The following is a 20,550-nucleotide window of genomic DNA, read 5'->3' as shown; positions in this document are numbered from 1 at the left end:
TTCAAAATCACAAACCGGTTTGTAACAATTTCTTCAAAACACTCAAACCGTGTAAACCAGTTTGTTTTATTATTCTCAAAAAATCTAAAAACTGTTTTAAAGAATTTTATTTGCTAAAAACCTCAAAACTCAACTAAACTAAAGACTACTTCTTAAAAATATTTACACTAAACCTCATTTCAACTTATTTTATAATTGTTTTTTTTTAAAACTAACTAACTATATTCTCAACTCTAATTTTTATTTTATTTTTTTAGGAACTCACAATGACAAACATTAAAATATACATTAAATTGCAAAATAACACTAATTTTCAAGCATTTTCTCTTTTTAATTCATTTTAGCTCATTCACTCAAAACCAGCATAAAATTGGGTTTTAAATCAATTTTTTATGAAATCATGCATATTTTTTATATGAAATAACCCTAAAATATATGCATGATCAAATACCCCCATGCTTATGTTTTGCTAGTCCTCGAGCAAACTAGAAAAAATGCAAGAAATCAAACTATCACCTAACTCACTTTCGTAGGAATCACGGTTGCATTTAGCACATGCAACAAGCCCTTTCAACCCCTAGGTTACCCCAGTGGACGAGTAAGGTCTCGTGAGGGTTTGCAGTGATGCTACCCACAAACATCTCTGTCTTGTATGCAAAATATTACACATCCTCATAAGCAGTAGGTAATTAAAGACTTTGTTTTCACAAATATTTCATGTTACAAAAAAAATCAAGACATAATTAGAGTCTTTTATATACCACCACAGAAAAAGAATTTCTTTCACTTTTCTAAATATCACAATTATTTATGTTTTATTCTTAGAAAATCCAATAAAAACAAGTTATCATTTACTTATCCTCACTCATATGTTTTCTGCACAGGTTTTCTTAATCACTTCTAAGCACTGAACTTTTCTTTCTTTTTAAGCTCTTTTCTCTCTTTTTTCATTTTTCACGCTTTTTCTTTTTGCACACTTATTCTTCTCTTATAGCTTGCGTGTGGTCTGCTTTTATGCCTTGTGCAATGTCAATATCTTCTATACTTTTCCAATACATACCAAAAGATATCAACTAAGACATAAAAGTGACTTCCTTCATTCACCTTTATAATATGAGAGTCAAATATTTCAACTTGTATCTGTTCTCAGTTACTTAGGATCATGAAGTTTTCCACTCTCCTTTTCGAAAATGGAATTAAAAATTTCAACTTACATCTAAGTTCCATCTACTAAGGATTGTGAAATTATCCAAACAACCTAACGCATGCTATTTCTCACTTTTTGAGCTCATTTTTTACGCTTTTGTTCATTTGCTTAGCTTTTCAAAAATAAAACTGTGCATATTCATATTTATGATTCAAAATAAACTCTAACATGTATTTATCATCATTTCTTTGAAATCCGCATAAATAACCATAATTTTTAGATCTATGTCAGAAAAAATTTTTGTGGGGCTTAAAAATCCTCTAAAAACATCAGATTTGAAATAACATTCATATAAGTTCAAACTCTTTCTTTAAAAAGCTACTTTTCATGAGAGATGTGTAAACATGTGCAAGAATGTAAACAGAAATATCAAGGTGTGCATTCTACACCCTCCCCCATGCTTGAATGACACTGTCCCAGTGGCACTCCCCCATGCTTATATGAAACTACGTGAATGCACATGAGAGAAATAAATGAGGAAAAAGAGTAGAATAACCTAACATGAATTAAAAATGCACATTCTATGAATGTAATGAATGCAATGTATACATGACAAAATCTGAAACTCATGAAAAAAAACGGAAAATAAAACCAAATAAAATCTACAAATCCTAACAAATGTAAAACTGTACAGAATATGGGTTGCCTCCCATAAAGCGCTAAGTTTCACGTCCCCAGCCAGACGGATCCCTGAAAAACCTTCATCGTCCATGAGATCAATGGACATGAAGTTAGACTCAACCGGGCTCTATATAGAAAAGAGTGTCATCTGTGACACTACGCATTGTGTTTCCATCCCTTCTACCTCCAAATGTAATATCATGACTCTCTTGACATGAAGAACGTAGATTAGTCTCATTTGAAAGACTGGTCAAGAAATGAGAGTCTAGGACCGACCGAGTACCAATGAATGCAACTTCAGACAAGTGGTGAATATGATCAGGCTTGACTTGATCAAGCACCTTCTGCATCTGTACCTCTTGCTTAGTAAAAATTGGTGATCCTAAAGGCTGAGAAAATGGGGCTTTATATGATAAAAATGTGTGTTGTGAGTAAGGCCCCTTTTGCTGAGGTATCATGGAGATCGACTCGTCAGTAGAAATGATATGGGGTTCATGAGTCGATTCCTGAGTGGGGTGACACGCCTTCCCATACTGAAGGGATGTAACAGATTCGACTTGCTTATGATGTGAATCAGTGGGTTGCAAGTCAAATGACATGGAATCCTCTCCCTTTGAGACAACAGACTGACTATAAAGGTTCCCCTGGCTTTGCCTAGTGAAAGTCTCAACCAACTGTCCCATTTGAGTCTCTAGCTTGGCTATTGACTGCGTATGGGAACTCAAAACTTGTAATATACTATCTTGGAAGGATTGACTAAATGAAGGCTCATGAGGATGGGGTTGAGTATAAGCATGTTGGGCTGGGAGATGAACCTGTGGAAAAATGGGATGCAAGTAACCTTGTGAAGGGTTACTGGGTCTATACTGTGTCTGGGAGGGCTGATGGGATGGGGAAATAGATTGGTTTCGCCAACCTGGGTTATATGATGATGTAAACGAATCGGGCATAGGTTTAGCTAAACCTTGGGCAGCATTCACCTGCTCCTGAACGAATTCAGGATATAATGACGCTGCCGGACAATCCGCAACACAGTGTGCAGGGCTAGCGCATAGCTCGCACACTCTTTCTACTTGATTTCTCGAAGAATTGGCTAGGAATTGATCTAACTTCCTAGTCAATTGGTCAACCTTGGTACACAATTCTAATTCGGACCCAACTTCGGAAATCCGAACCTTTTTAGGACCACTAGACAGAGATGTAGTCTTATCGAGCCGTGAAGACAAGTTATGATGCATCGTGTTTTCACTCAAGGTCTCGAATAGAGACCACGCCTCGTCCTCACTCTTGAGCATAAAAGTGCCCCCACAAGACGAATCAACCAATTGACGATGCTTTTCAGTAAGCCCGTCATAAAAATACTGCACCAACTGCCAACGAGGCACCTGGTGATGGGGACACTTGCGGAGAAGATCTTTCAATCTCTCCCAAGACTCGTGAAATTTTTCTCCCTCAATTTGAGAAAACCTAGTTATAGCTTTACGAAACTGATTCGTTTTACTAATTGGGAAATATTTTTTTAAAAATTCTTTTTGCATTCCTTCCCAAGTAGTAATACGAACTGTCTCAAGAGATTTTAACCAGTGCTTGACTTTATCTTTGAGAGAGAACGGAAACAAAGTTAACCTCATAGTGTCGTCTCCAAAATTATTGATTCGCACAGTCGAGCAAATCTCAAAGAATTCGTCGAGATGACGATATGGGTCTTCATTGCTAAGGCCATAAAACGAAGGTAACATTTGAATCACACTGGCCTTAATCTCAAAATGGCTCGCTCCTACATCAGGTCTCGTGATGCAGGAGGCGTGAGTATACGTATTTGGCATGAAGTACTCCCTCAAAGGACGGATCAATTGATGATCGTTAGCCATTGCGTACACCTTAGAGTAGACCGGTGTAGCACACGTCCTAACTTTGGGTTTTCTACCTAACTAACGCACTAAGCGGCCAAACCACGCAAACCACAAAGCGAGTGAACTAAAAACAACAAAAACTAAACAAACACCACGCAGTTACACATAAAAGAGATTATGCATAGAAATTTAAAATCTATGTGTACGGTACCAATCGTACACAGTCACCTCTAAGGGAATCCTAGTAGGTGGGCTGTGCAGAAAAGTAAGCTCGTCTCTAAGATATGCACATATATGGTTCTAAACCTAAATGCAACACAAACACTAGGCAATAAAGCGAATACTAATATTACGCTGTTCCCGAGCAACGACGCCAAAAATTTGATGTCTTCTTTATAAACGTTGTAATTTTTGAAAAGATTTTTAAATGTGAAAACCAGACATCAAATAATAAAAACCGGTTCTCACTAGTGGATGAGACCGGGTCGAACTCAGGGAACGAGAATATATCGTATTCAAGCACACAATTCTAAGCTATTCTTTATTGCTAAATTATTGAAATGTAAAATGTTTAAGAAAAGTAAAAACAACTAGCTATTACAACAAATGAATACCCTTTGCAGAGGGCGTAAAGTGCAATATTTACAAACCCAATTAAATTCCTAAATTCTAAAATAAGAGAGAAACATCTTCTATTCTTGCACTTCCCATGTCATGCAATCGCTTCTGCTCCACTCCTGTGCGATCCTGCACAAATAAAACGAACACGAGCAGTACACGAGATAAAAATAGAAATTATACTAACTACTAAATGCTAAAATATGAATGAAAGTATGCAAGAAATCTAAATGACTTATTACACTTGAAAATGAATCTAATTAACTAGTTACTAATTAACAACCTAATTAACTAACAATTTCATTAACTCTAAACTAATGCTACTCAATTAACTAACAGTTAATTAACTAACCACTTATCTAATCTAACAATTACATGTTACTTAACTGATTCAAACAAAATTATTCTACTAATCCCTAATCAATTTGGTAAACTAACAGCTAACTAGTCACTTGACTAAACAATTAACTCTATTACTAAAAAAAATGAAATTCAGTGATTAACAAACAGTTAACATTCAATTACATTGAACAGTACATCATAAAATGAACAATAGAAATCTCCTTACCATTCAGCAAAACTCAAATCTAATACAGTTATTATCAGTAAAACTCTGAAGCTCAGATTGAATTCTACCGAAAACAGTAAAAAGAATGACTCATATTGCCGATGAATCTAATTGTTCAAATGCCGGAAATTAAATTTTCACTGGATTTACATAGAACATTTCACCAGAAATTTACACAACACATAGAGTTCAACAGAAAAATGTAAGCAGAAAGCTGGAAATCAACCGAACCTCTAATCGAATCAGTGTTCACCGGAACAGTAAACAATCACACAGATATATCAGAATTCAACCGAAATTTCAATAGAAATATTTCAAAACTTGAAGCAGTTATCAATTTAATCAGAGACATGGTGAACAGTAATCACCGAAAAACAGTAGTTATTGATTCAAAAATCAGTAATTTCCCCATTCATATCGGATTCAGACATCCGATCAAATTTCATTAAAATCATTTACTGATATTTCAAATAACAGAAGACATCCACCGGAATTTCACATAGTCACCGGAGTTCAAATACAGACCGGAGCTCTTCACGATTCCGATCTGTTTTTTCTTTCTTTCTGTTTTGATTTTCTTTCTTTTTTTTTTAGTTTTTCTTTACACAGTAATACAACCTGAATTCATTAAGGAATCAGAAGAGAAAAGAAAAAAAAAGAAAAAGAAGAAGAAGAAGACGAAGAAGAAGAAGAATCGAAACTTACCAGAGGGGTTAGGAAAGAAGCTGGCCTCCACCGTCAACGCCGTCGCCGTTGAAGAAGCACCTCCACCGGAAACAGGGAAGAAGAGAGATCAAGGGAGAAGGGGAAGAAGGAGGTAAGAAAACAAGGTGGAGGGAAAAGAGGGGTTAGAGGAGAGGGCTCTGGCGCAAAAGATGAAGACGGGGGAAAATTTCCCCTCCGTTGGGTTTTTAACAGCAAGCAAACCGGTTTGAACCGGTTTGTTGCTGTTTGTTTTTCAATTTAAAAAAAACTCCAAACCGGTTCAACCGGTTTGCAACAGATTTTTTTTTTTTAGTTTTCAAAATCACAAACCGGTTTGTAACAATTTCTTCAAAACACTCAAACCGTGTAAACCAGTTTGTTTTATTATTCTCAAAAAATCTAAAAACTGTTTTAAAGAATTTTATTTGCTAAAAACCTCAAAACTCAACTAAACTAAAGACTACTTCTTAAAAATATTTACACTAAACCTCATTTCAACTTATTTTATAATTGGTTTTTTTTTAAAACTAAATAACTATATTCTCAACTCTAATTTTTATTTTATTTTTTTAGGAACTCACAATGACAAACATTAAAATATTCATTAAATTGCAAAATAACACTAATTTTCAAGCATTTTCTCTTTTTAATTCATTTTAGCTCATTCACTCAAAACCAGCATAAAATTGGGTTTTAAATCAATTTTTTATGAAATCATGCATATTTTTTATATGAAATAACCCTAAAATATATGCATGATCAAATACCCCCATGCTTATGTTTTGCTAGTCCTCGAGCAAACTAGAAAAAATGCAAGAAATCAAACTATCACCTAACTCACTTTCGTAGGAATCACGGTTGCATTTAGCACATGCAACAAGCCCTTTCAACCCCTAGGTTACCCCAGTGGACGAGTAAGGTCTCGTGAGGGTTTGCAGTGATGCTACCCACAAACATCTCTGTCTTGTATGCAAAATATTACACATCCTCATAAGCAGTAGGTAATTAAAGACTTTGTTTTCACAAATATTTCATGTTACAAAAAAAATCAAGACATAATTAGAGTCTTTTATATACCACCACAGAAAAAGAATTTCTTTCACTTTTCTAAATATCACAATTATTTATGTTTTATTCTTAGAAAATCCAATAAAAACAAGTTATCATTTACTTATCCTCACTCATATGTTTTCTGCACAGGTTTTCTTAATCACTTCTAAGCACTGAACTTTTCTTTCTTTTTAAGCTCTTTTCTCTCTTTTTTCATTTTTCACGCTTTTTCTTTTTGCGCACTTATTCTTCTCTTATAGCTTGCGTGTGGTCTGCTTTTATGCCTTGTGCAATGTCAATATCTTCTATACTTTTCCAATACATACCAAAAGATATCAACTAAGACATAAAAGTGACTTCCTTCATTCACCTTTATAATATGAGAGTCAAATATTTCAACTTGTATCTGTTCTCAGTTACTTAGGATCATGAAGTTTTCCACTCTCCTTTTCGAAAATGGAATTAAAAATTTCAACTTACATCTAAGTTCCATCTACTAAGGATTGTGAAATTATCCAAACAACCTAACGCATGCTATTTCTCACTTTTTGAGCTCATTTTTTACGCTTTTGTTCATTTGCTTAGCTTTTCAAAAATAAAACTGTGCATATTCATATTTATGATTCAAAATAAACTCTAACATGTATTTATCATCATTTCTTTGAAATCCGCATAAATAACCATAATTTTTAGATCTATGTCAGAAAAATTTTTTGTGGGGCTTAAAAATCCTCTAAAAACATCAGATTTGAAATAACATTCATATAAGTTCAAACTCTTTCTTTAAAAAGCTACTTTTCATGAGAGATGTGTAAACATGTGCAAGAATGTAAACAGAAATATCAAGGTGTGCATTCTACACCCTCTCCCATGCTTGAATGACACTGTCCCAGTGGCACTCCCCCATGCTTATATGAAACTACGTGAATGCACATGAGAGAAATAAATGAGGAAAAAGAGTAGAATAACCTGACATGAATTAAAAATGCACATTCTATGAATGTAATGAATGCAATGTATACATGACAAAACCTGAAACTCATGAAAAAAAACGGAAAATAAAACCAAATAAAATCTACAAATCCTAACAAATGTAAAACTGTACAGAATATGGGTTGCCTCCCATAAAGCGCTAAGTTTCACGTCCCCAGCCAGACGGATCCCTGAAAAACCTTCATCGTCCATGAGATCAATGGACATGAAGTTAGACTCAACCGGGCTCTATATAGAAAAGAGTGTCATCTGTGACACTACGCATTGTGTTTCCATCCCTTCTACCTCCAAATGTAATATCATGACTCTCTTGACATGAAGAACGTAGATTAGTCTCATTTGAAAGACTGGTCAAGAAATGAGAGTCTAGGACCGACCGAGTACCAATGAATGCAACTTCAGACAAGTGGTGAATATGATCAGGCTTGACTTGATCAAGCACCTTCTGCATCTGTACCTCTTGCTTAGTAAAAATTGGTGATCCTAAAGGCTGAGAAAATGGGGCTTTATATGATAAAAATGTGTGCTGTGAGTAAGGCCCCTTTTGCTGAGGTATCATGGAGATCGACTCGTCAGTAGAAATGATATGGGGTTCATGAGTCGATTCCTGAGTGGGGTGACACGCCTTCCCATACTGAAGGGATGTAACAGATTCGACTTGCTTATGATGTGAATCAGTGGGTTGCAAGTCAAATGACATGGAATCCTCTCCCTTTGAGACAACAGACTGACTATAAAGGTTCCCCTGGCTTTGCCTAGTGAAAGTCTCAACCAACTGTCCCATTTGAGTCTCTAGCTTGGCTATTGACTGCGTATGGGAACTCAAAACTTGTAATATCCTATCTTGGAAGGATTGACTAAATGAAGGCTCATGAGGATGGGGTTGAGTATAAGCATGTTGGGCTGGGAGATGAACCTGTGGAAAAATGGGATGCAAGTAACCTTGTGAAGGGTTACTGGGTCTATACTGTGTCTGAGAGGGCTGATGGGATGGGGAAATAGATTGGTTTCGCCAACCTGGGTTATATGATGATGTAAACGAATCGGGCATAGGTTTAGCTAAACCTTGGGCAGCATTCACCTGCTCCTGAACGAATTCAGGATATAATGACGCTGCCGGACAATCCGCAACATAGTGTGCAGGGCTAGTGCATAGCTCGCACACTCTTTCTACTTGATTTCTCGAAGAATTGGCTAGGAATTGATCTAACTTCCTAGTCAATTGGTCAACCTTGGTACGCAATTCTAATTCGGACCCAACTTCGGAAATCCCAACCTTCTTAGGACCACTAGACAGAGATGTAGTCTTATCGAGCCGTGAAGACAAGTTATGATGCATCGTGTTTTCACTCAAGCTCTCGAATAGAGACCACGCCTCGTCCTCACTCTTGAGCATAAAAGTGCCCCCACAAGACGAATCAACCAATTGACGATGCTTTTCAGTAAGCCCGTCATAAAAATACTGCACCAACTGCCAACGAGGCACCTGGTGATGGGGACACTTGCGGAGAAGATCTTTCAATCTCTCCCAAGACTCGTGAAATTTTTCTCCCTCAATTTGAGAAAAACTGGTTATAGCTTTACGAAACTGATTCGTTTTACTAATTGGGAAATATTTTTTTAAAAATTCTTTTTGCATTCCTTCCCAAGTAGTAATACGAACTATCTCAAGAGATTTTAACCAGTGCTTGACTTTATCTTTGAGAGAGAACGGAAACAAAGTTAACCTCATAGTGTCGTCTCCAAAATTATTGATTCGCACAGTCGAGCAAATCTCAAAGAATTCGTCGAGATGACGATATGGGTCTTCATTGCTAAGGCCATAAAACGAAGGTAACATTTGAATCACACTGGCCTTAATCTCAAAATGGCTCGCTCCTACATCAGGTCTCGTGATGCAGGAGGCGGGAGTATACGTATTTGGCATGAAGTACTCCCTCAAAGGACGGATCAATTGATGATCGTCAGCCATTGCGTACACCTTAGAGTAGACCGGTGTAGCACACGTCCTAACTTTGGGTTTTCTACCTAACTAACGCACTAAGCGGCCAAACCACGCAAACCACAAAGCGAGTGAACTAAAAACAACAAAAACTAAACAAACACCACGCAGTTACACATAAAAGAGATTATGCATAGAAATATAAAATCTATGTGTACGGTACCAATCGTACACAGTCACCTCTAAGGGGATCCTAGTAGGTGGGCTGTGCAGAAAAGTAAGCTCGTCTCTAAGATATGCACATATGTGGTTCTAAACCTAAATGCAACACAAACACTAGGCAATAAAGCGAATACTAATATTACGCTGTTCCCGAGCAACGGCGCCAAAAATTTGATGTCTTCTTTATAATCGTTGTAATTTTTGAAAAGATTTTTAAATGTAAAACATGTGAAAACCAGACATCAAATAATAAAAACCGGTTCTCACTAGTGGATGAGACCGGGTCGAACTCAGGGAACGGGAATATATCGTATTCAAGCACACAATTCTAAGCTATTCTTTATTGCTAAATTATTGAAATGTAAAATGTTTAAGAAAAGTAAAAACAACTAGCTATTACAACAAATGAATACCCTTTGCAGAGGGCGTAAAGTGCAATATTTACAAACCCAATTAAATTCCTAAATTCTAAAATAAGAGAGAAACATCTTCTATTCTTGCACTTCCCATGTCATGCAATCGCTTCTGCTCCACTCCTGTGCGATCCTGCACAAATAAAACGAACACGAGCAGTACACGAGATAAAAATAGAAATTATACTAACTACTAAATGCTAAAATATGAATGAAAGTATGCAAGAAATCTAAATGACTTATTACACTTGAAAATGAATCTAATTAACTAGTTACTAATTAACAACCTAATTAACTAACAATTTCATTAACTCGAAACTAATGCTACTCAATTAACTAACAGTTAATTAACTAACCACTTATCTAATCTAACAATTACATGTTACTTAACTGATTCAAACAAAATTATTCTACTAATCCCTAATCAATTTGGTAAACTAACAGCTAACTAGTCACTTGACTAAACAATTAACTCTATTACTAAAAAAAATGAAATTCAGTGATTAACAAACAGTTAACATTCAATTACATTGAACAGTACATCATAAAATGAACAATAGAAATCTCCTTACCATTCAGCAAAACTCAAATCTAATACAGTTATTATCAGTAAAACTCTGAAGCTCAGATTGAATTCTACCGAAAACAGTAAAAAGAATGACTCATATTGCCGATGAATCTAATTGTTCAAATGCCGGAAATTAAATTTTCACTGGATTTACATAGAACATTTCACCAGAGTTCAACAGAAAAATGTAAGCAGAAAGCTGGAAATCAACCGAACCTCTAATCGAATCAGTGTTCACCGGAACAGTAAACAATCACACAGATATATCAGAATTCAACCGAAATTTCAATAGAAATATTTCAAAACTTGAAGCAGTTATCAATTTAATCAGAGACATGGTGAACAGTAATCACCGAAAAACAGTAGTTATTGATTCAAAAATCAGTAATTTCCCCATTCATATCGGATTCAGACATCCGATCAAATTTCATTAAAGTCATTTACTGATATTTCAAATAACAGAAGACATCCACCGGAATTTCACATAGTCACCGGAGTTCAAATACAGACTGGAGCTCTTCACGATTCCGATCTGGTTTTTCTTTCTTTCTGTTTTGATTTTCTTTTTTTTTTTTTAGTTTTTCTTTACACAGTAATACAACCTGAATTCATTAAGGAATCAGAAGAGAAAAGAAAAAAAAAGAAAAAGAAGAAGAAGAAGACGAAGAAGAAGAAGAATCGAAACTTACCAGAGGGGTTAGGAAAGAAGCTGGCCTCCACCGTCAACGCCGTCGCCGTTGAAGAAGCACCTCCACCGGAAACAGGGAAGAAGAGAGATCAAGGGAGAAGGGGAAGAAGGAGGTAAGAAAACAACGTGGAGGGAAAAGAGGGGTTAGAGGAGAGGGCTCTGGCGCAAAAGATGAAGACGGGGGAAAATTTCCCCTCCGTTGGGTTTTTAACAGCAAGCAAACCGGTTTGAACCGGTTTGTTGCTGTTTGTTTTTCAATTTAAAAAAAACTCCAAACCGGTTCAACCGGTTTGCAACAGATTTTTTTTTTTAGTTTTCAAAATCACAAACCGGTTTGTAACAATTTCTTCAAAACACTCAAACCGTGTAAACCAGTTTGTTTTATTATTCTCAAAAAATCTAAAAACTGTTTTAAAGAATTTTATTTGCTAAAAACCTCAAAACTCAACTAAACTAAAGACTACTTCTTAAAAATATTTACACTAAACCTTATTTCAACTTATTTTATAATTGTTTTTTTTTTAAAACTAACTAACTATATTCTCAACTCTAATTTTTATTTTATTTTTTTAGGAACTCACAATGACAAACATTAAAATATTCATTAAATTGCAAAATAACACTAATTTTCAAGCATTTTCTCTTTTTAATTCATTTTAGCTCATTCACTCAAAACCAGCATAAAATTGGGTTTTAAATCAATTTTTTATGAAATCATGCATATTTTTTATATGAAATAACCCTAAAATATATGCATGATCAGTGAGTGCTGTAAATCTCTAAGCCTTACCATCCGTCTCTTTCAGCCTTTCAAGAAATGAAAAGAGCCGATTAGCTCAAGTCTGGCTCACGATATGACCACAATTTAAACCTGCGGTGTTGAAAATAAATTCCTGCAGAACTGACCCAGACCAAACATTTTCCAGACTATCAGCATGGGTCGTGATTGCTCTTGGTCCGTTTATCAGACAGCTTGTCTTCTATGCCCCTTTTGATGGCAGCTTTAGGAGGAGGGAATCATATTCAATTAAAGCTCAGCTAAGAAGATGGAGGCAATATGCAATTTATTTCAGGAACAACATACTTATGGTAACTGGAAACCTCTACAGGGCATCCGACTAAACAACTCTTCTGCAACATACTCACCAAATGTCCTCAGCAAAACCATACTGAACCTATACGGTTTCAACCAACATGGACAGAACTAATGATGATCAACTTCACCACAGGACATCTACACAGCGTGCCTGGAAATAAACAGATCTTACCGTAAGGGCTACAGGCGATGGTACAGGGGAGGTATAAGTCCAATGGTTTGCAAGAATTATGCTCAATGAAGAAAAATATTACAGTCATCAGGGAAGAATAGTAACACCCACAGTTATGACATCATCCATCATAGCAACATTATCGCCCAAATTTAATTCAATTATAAGCCTTCACTATTAAAGCCAAGGTTAGAATGAAGTGCGATGTTACGAAGAGATGGCAGGGTATACCTATAATGTTGCATATGCCTTGCAACAGGAAGCATAAGAGGAACATCACGAACAGTAGCATCCAAACAACCATGGCGATCATTAAACAAAAAAAAAACAAGGGAAATGAAGGACGAGAGGAGATGAGTAGTAAGGGATTAACCAACATGCCCAGAGGAAATACAGATTTCCTTCTTCATCCATAATCCTACTCTGTCGTTCCCCTTTTCTCCCCCTCCCCTTTTTTTTTTAGCTAGCGAATCACGACAGAGGTGGGGACTCCGGCAAAACATCAATATGCATCCCCTTCCTTCTTGCGTTGAATCCAAACTTATGACAAGACCCCAGCTGGTAGGCTTTCCCTATGAGGGATCATCCCGATGCCATGACTTTACAGGAGACGCCATTATGAGCATTCTGGTCTTGATGCTAAAAATAACATCAGGGAAGAAAGAAAGAAAGGAAACAAAATGTTGGAGCACGATCGCTCCCTTTTGATATTGCACATTTACGCCACTCGATATTTGCTATAGGCAAAATCGATGTTACATGAGTGCTCCAATGGGACCAATTGAATCAGGAAACTAAAACAAGAAGGAAAAAAAAAAAAAGAGAAATGGAAATTACCTAGAGAAGATGGGAAAAGTTCTTACCCGATCGCAGGATCGTGAAGGAGGATCTGGGGAGGTGAAGACCGGTTTCTTTCTTCTACTCTGGAGGCCTACTACCGCTGGAGGAGAGGAGAGGATCAGGGGATTTGCTTGGAATCTTGCAGGAGGGAGCTCGGTGATGAAGGAGAGAGGTAATGCCCGAATGATCGATGTTGATCCCCCCCTTCCCTCTTTCTCGCTGGCCTACCTTTATAGAAAAAGGAGAAGCCTCGAGAAGGAGGGCTTTCTGTTGCAGATCGATGGTCCGAATCCGGGGGGCAGTGATCGGAAGGTGGAGCTTGATGTCGCACATGGGGCTGGTTGGGGAGAGGAAGAAAGCTTGCAAGGCCGTTGAAGATGAACGGAGAAGGCCAATGGCCATGGCGATCGAGGGTGGAGGATAAGGAAGGTGGTTCTTGTGAAAAAAAAGGTAAATGGAGGCCATGGAGGGAGAGAGAGAGTGGCTGAGGGAGGAAGGCGAGTTAGGGTTTTCAAAAACCCTAACTCGACCCTCAAACCTTAAAACTTAGTTTTTCCAAAAACAGGCCTCCTTTTCAGGTTTTTCTAAAAAGATGGTTAAAGGTGAGTTTTTCGGCAAAATCTTCAAAAACCGCGTAGTTTTTCCTAATTTCTTTGGTTTTTTGCATGATTTTTCCATTTTTTTGTATTTTCGGCACAGAATCTAAGTTTTTTAGACGAAAACTAAGATTAAATACTAATTTTTTGTATTTTTATTTTTTTTTATTTTTTTATTATTATTTTTCTTTTTTTTGAAATATATATAAGAGTATTTTCTGAGAATTTCAGACCATTTTGGGGAAATTTCTTCAGAAGAATGGGTTTGGATCCAAGTTTTGATAAAACATTCGAGTTTTAAGCCTCGATTTGAGGAAATTTAATTTACTGGATCCAAACGGATACCGGACGAACTGTTTGAGCTTTTCAAAAGTTATTTTGATAATTTTGAGAATTTGATTTAAAATTGGATAATGAAGCTCAGATTTGGATTTTGATGTAGATCCGGATCCGAAATTGAGTCAGATATGTAAAATGAATTTAATTTCAACAAAATTTGAGAAATAAAATGGAATTTAGATTTAAAACTGACTCAATTACCCAAAAAAAAAATGGGGGAAAAGGGCAAAAAGGGGATATTTACAACATTTTAAAAAAATTTGGGGTGTTCACACTCACCCTGTTTATGCCTATCATTTCTCTGCTCTGATGCATATCACCATCTTCAGCAACATTTTTGCTGTCACGTTCTCATCTGCTGTAGTATCTCTTTACTGTTGTAAATCCCTGCAACATCCTTCATAACCTCCACTCCCTCCATTCATCACAGCATCACTTGCTGCTACCACAACTTCACAATACACTCAGCTGCTATATTTTCCAACAACACCATCCCACTGGTGTTACCATTTCAGCTACACCCACTGTGCTACAGTGAGATCTTCACCTAACCATCTACAATACCCTCTTCACTATCCTGCAGCAATGTCATCAATACAACCTCACATCCTGTACACTGTTCACCACAATGGCACCCTTTGCAATTCATATTTGTATTCACAGCCAATCTTCAAACCATCTCTGCTCCATTATAGCCATGTCTGCAATCATGATTGCTGCCACCCAAGCCTCACCTGCAAAGAAGTTGGAGGGGTAGCATGGTAGCTCCATTTGCAGGGAATAACATGCTAGTTTTGTACCACGGTCTTACCGATAACAATTGCTTTGTGCAAGTTTTGTATAACAAGACAACTTTGAGTCCCTTAGTAGCAACTAATAGTGACCACCCAACCTTGCTCCCCTCCTTGGTCATCATCGGCAATAGTGATATACCTATACAGTCACTCTCCAGCCTCCAAATACACTACATGACCTAGGCTTCCTTCCATTGCTACAGTGCCATTCACAGTAGCTACACCCTCTTTCACATTTACACCTTCCACTCACCGCTATACTCACCTGTGCACAACCCTTCATGAACTTCTCATTCACATCATCTTCACTACTACCATTCTGTAAACACCCCAAATTTTCACTCACCTCCCCGACATTTTCACCAAACATCATCATTCAGCCTTTGAAATCGCTGGAGGGCAAAATGGTCATTTTCTGAGTTCGAACCTTGTAAAAGTCCAAATTTCATCTGGAACTCTCAAAGTCTCCCTATTTTAGCTCAGATGTTCAAAATTTTATTCCTGACAGGAGACAGGCATCTCCAAGTCTTGGTTCAAGATTATATTGCATAAGACATGTCATTGTATAGCATTGCATGAGCATTTCATATCACTGCACTGCACAGCATCTCATTTCGAGGTCCAGAACTCTCGATTTCAAAATTTTCAATCCAGATTAGAATTTCAACTCTTTTCAAAATTGATTTCAAAACCTTGGGTCTTCCAAATTATCAGTTCTTCCCATTTTACCTCCAGGGCTCTGAATTTTAAAATATTTCCTCAGGAAAATGATCTGGATAGTTTTAATATGGATTTCAGCCACCTTATCTCAGATTTTGCCCTTTTGACAATTTCAAATATCTTCCTTTTACAAAATTGCCCTACAGGGGCCAACTCTTTCCCAAAATTCCTGTTTTACCAATTAGCCCAGATTTTATGAAAATTCCAAAAAGAGGTTGTTGTCTTGTTCTTATTTCAATAAAGAAGCAATGTGGGACACACACTGAGGTGGTGTCACATAGACTTTTCTTTTGAAAAACCTGAACTTTGAAAAACCCAAAAAAATAGGAACCTTGTCCCCTAGATTGGTGCCACTTGTCCTTTCTCTCTCCTCCCATTTACCTGCCATGTGTCAGCATAGGGTTCACCTAGAGTTGGCGCCACATGTCACCTTCTCTCTTCTGCCACCCTTTGACACGTGTCAGTGTGGGACCACCTTAAGATGCCGCCACATGTCATTAGTCATCCTCTTTATTTTATGCCACGTGTCAATGTCTACCATCTTCACCCTGTGCCAAGTGTCATTCCAAGGTCACCATGAGATGCCACGTGTCATGTGTTGTCCTGTTCAGAAAAAGTAGAACTTGTCTCCCCTGAGGTGGCACCATTTGAATTATATCTCCTGCAGGTGACACATGTCACTCTCTCCTTTCCTCAGGAAAAGCAAGCGACACGTGTCAATCTCTGCTCCTTTCAGAAAAAGCAGAGGACACATGTCTCCCTCCTATTTTTCTCAGAAAAGTAGATGACACATGTCATCTCCAGCTTCCTTTAGAAAAAGTAGAAGACACATGTCACTCCCTGCTTTTCTCAGAAAAAGCAAGTGACACATGTCACCCTCTGCTCTTCTCAGAAAAAGCAAGGGACACGTGTCTCTCTCTGCTTTCTTCAGAAAAAGCAAGTGACACATGTCACTTTTTGCCTCCTTCAGAGAAAGCTAGAATTCAAATGTTCAAACTCCAGTCTGAGGTGGCGCAAATCCTGAACTTCACCTTTTCTATTTTGTGTGAGATGGTGCCACGTGTCCCTTTTCCTCCGTCTTGCCACATGTCATTGTAGGAGCCACCCTGAGGTGGTGCCACATGGCAGTCTCTCATTTCCTCTAGAAAAAGCAGAAATTTAAATTTCAAACTCTCTCTGAGGTGGCACCATCTGAATCCTCTGCCTTTCCTTCTGACACATGTCAATGAAGATGCACTGAGATGGCACCACATGTCAGTCTCTCCTTTCATCAGAAAAAGTAGAATTCAAACCCCTCTGAGGTGGCGTCTTCTGCTTCCTCTGCTCCTACCTTCTGACACATAGCAATGTGGATGCTCTGAGATGGCGCCACATGGAAGTCTCTCCTCCTTCCAGAATAAAGCAGAATTTGAATTTCAAACTCCAAGACAACACCCTATGAGATGGCGCCACATGGAGGGCTCAGATTAAGCTTCTTTGAATTTCAAAATTTTCCAAAAATCTCTATAAATACAAGGCCCCATGCCCAGCCTAGGGGAGCTTCTTTTGGCTTTGACATTTTCACTCTGAGAGCCCTATTTGAGAATTGAACTTCAGAATTCCATTTTCATTCTTTCTTGGTTTCCTCTGGATTCACGCCCCTCTGGAGCCCATTATCAAGGTAGCCACTCATTTTGGGAGTTCCAAAACCGCTGGAGAACACAAGGTAAGCTTCCATTCCTATTGATTTCACTATGATAATTCTTTTGGTTTGATTCGTGTTGTCGTTTGAAGAAAGAGCTCATCCGAGTGATGGATTGAGCTATTCTCATAAAATGACATATATAAAAATACATAATTATACTTTCTTGATGATTTTTAACATGCATGTAGTTAGCTAGGTTTAATTTGCATTTTATTTCATTCATTTAGCATATTTCATGAATTAATTAGGATTAATTTAGCATTTATTTCAATTCTGCTTATTTTCAGTAGGTCTCTGTTTTTGTCAGTCAGTCCACACGTCATTTCAGGCTTTTATTTTTTATTACAAATTCCAAAAAAATCACCGAATGCGCCCTTAGGTGTCCCCGAAATTTTGCCAAAAATTCGGAGGCATTTGAATTTGTTTACTGCAGTAAACATTCAAAATGGCAAGTCGGGTTTTGTCACCCGGGATGCGTTTTGAAAATCATTTGCCGACTTGTAAAATCGAGATATCCCTCAGGGAAGATCCGATTTTCGATTTAAAAAATGTTATGAATTCGGGTGAATGTCTAGTTTTTAATATGATTTTTTTCAGATTTTTCTGATGTTTTTTAATATCTGACAAAAATCCGAGAGTTTGGGACATGTGTCAGAGCCTAATTTGGGCCTCTGAGATCTTGGATCGACTTAGGGCTATGGTTTCTCTTTGTGTGTTGCTCCAAATCCAAAACTATAAAAAGTGAAAATTGTGTTCGAGATGTCCTCTGTTCTCATCTAAAAGCCTGTGAGTTTTAAAACAGTGTTGATACCTGCTTCGGATTTTTTTTGTCAGTCCCCTGTTTTGCTACATTTGTCTGTTCTGTTAGTTTAGGCAGGAATAGTTATATTTTTCTCTGTGTTTCTGTTCATCAAATGCCGAAGTTATAAACATAAAAGTTGTTCATGTAGGTGTCGTGCATAGCTCTGATTAATGTCAAAAATTTACATGGCCGTTTTATATTTGTTTGACATTTTACATCAGATTAGGGTGATTTTTACCTCTGTCAGAACTAAATCCCTGTTATTGAACTCACCATGGCTCAAATCCCGAGGCTGTAAAAACCAAAAATGTTCCGTTTAGGGTCTTTTAGCAGTCTGCAAAATATCAGAAGTTTTCATCGTGTAAATCTTGCAATATCATGTTAAGCATTGCATTTGGTTCGGATCCATAGGCAAAATCCACCATTTTAGGACTTTCTTTGAATTGTAGCATTTAAATCATATCATTTCGTGATTTTTAGCATTCTAGGCTGTTTATCAGAGTAATTAAATGCTTCATACCGAATTTGGTGCAATTTGGAATCCATTTGAGGTTCGGATTAGCCACAATACCAAAACAGGGTCCCGCAGGACCCAGATCCAAGTGAAAAACAAGCGAAATTCATTATTTTGAGTAAATTGCAAAATGCCAAATTCTGATTTTACAGTCTTAATGTGTTTAGCAGCATGTCATACTGCATTTCATCATCATTGAATTCAATTTGAATTTCGAAATCCCAATTTTACTAAGTTTTCCTTCAAAAAACCCTGATTTTAAAGGTGTAACTTTAATTTTAGGGGTATTTTGGTCATTTTGACCCCAATTCCGAATTTCAAACTGTTTTCCACTGAATTCCCTGCATTTACATCATTTCAAATATCAAGGAAGCATGATCATAGGGTTTATATCCTATTAAATCCAATAATTTCATAATATTATTGGAAAATTTTGGAAAAACCCACATATTTGAGCTAACCTTATTTCAAGTTTGGCACGGACATTCAAAAGAAGGAGCTGAAGTCTGCAAATTTCTTTTATTTCCTTTATTTAGTGATGTAATGATGTAAATTTTGGAATAAGAGAGTTAATTTCCTGCTTAGACTAGAATGCATATCATATAGTTTGAATTTATGCAATATCCTGCTTATATGATTCATGCAGTTTATTTCAAAAGCACTATGGATGTTCACGAATGGCACGTGCACCAACTCTTAGGGAGTTGATGGACTCGGTGGAATCCATATTTACGGCCCTAGTCGGAATATGGACGAGACCAAAATCCATCATCTTTCTACTAGTCACATTGAGCCTACACTATTAGGCTATCTTGAAAATGCACATCATATTTCCAATGTTTTCAAAATCTTGTGCATTAAATCAATTAAACTCGGAACATATTCATGGCCACAGTCAGAATATGTGAAGGATTTACTTTGACTTAATACACATTTTTCCAACAAATTTCCCTAGAAAACCTTTCAAAGTGCATTCTTTCATTCATATCATTTGCATCATGAAATCATTGGTTTTCTTATGATTTTCTTAAGAAAATTTCATTCTCAAGAAATCGATTTCTCAAAAAACTCTAAGAATCTTTCAAAATCGGTTTTCCCAAGTCAATTTCCCCATAGTTTTCCCTGGAAAATGTTATTTTCTTAAGAGCTTCAAAAGAGTTTTCCAATCTTTTTCCAAGATCAAAATCGATTTCCAAGTATTTCAAGGGTAAAATTCCCAGGATTTCAATTTCCCAAGTTTTGAATTTCCTTCTCCAATGAGCTTTCCTATGAATTTCCATCATTTTCCTAAGAAAACTCTCAAAGTCCAAGTTTTCCTAAGAAGTATTTCCCTTTTCAAAGGTTTACCTTTTCCTCAAGAATCACTTCCATTTTCCCAGGATTTTTAACTATTCCTGATTTCCTCACATCTTTATAAGCTTTCTCATGTTTTCAAAAACCCTTTTTATCTGAGTTTCCTGAGAAATTGACCCTTTTCCTGAGAGATTCTTTCCAACTCCAAATATCTTCCAAGCATACATCATGTTTTCCCAAGCTGCATCTTCC

Source organism: Nuphar pumila, chromosome 16 (genome assembly GCF_984573655.1).
Source record: "Nuphar pumila chromosome 16, dmNupPumi1.hap1.1, whole genome shotgun sequence".
Taxonomy (NCBI): Eukaryota; Viridiplantae; Streptophyta; class Magnoliopsida; order Nymphaeales; family Nymphaeaceae; genus Nuphar; species Nuphar pumila.
The sequence above is the reverse complement of the archived record's forward strand: the minus strand, read 5'-3'. Positions refer to the sequence as shown.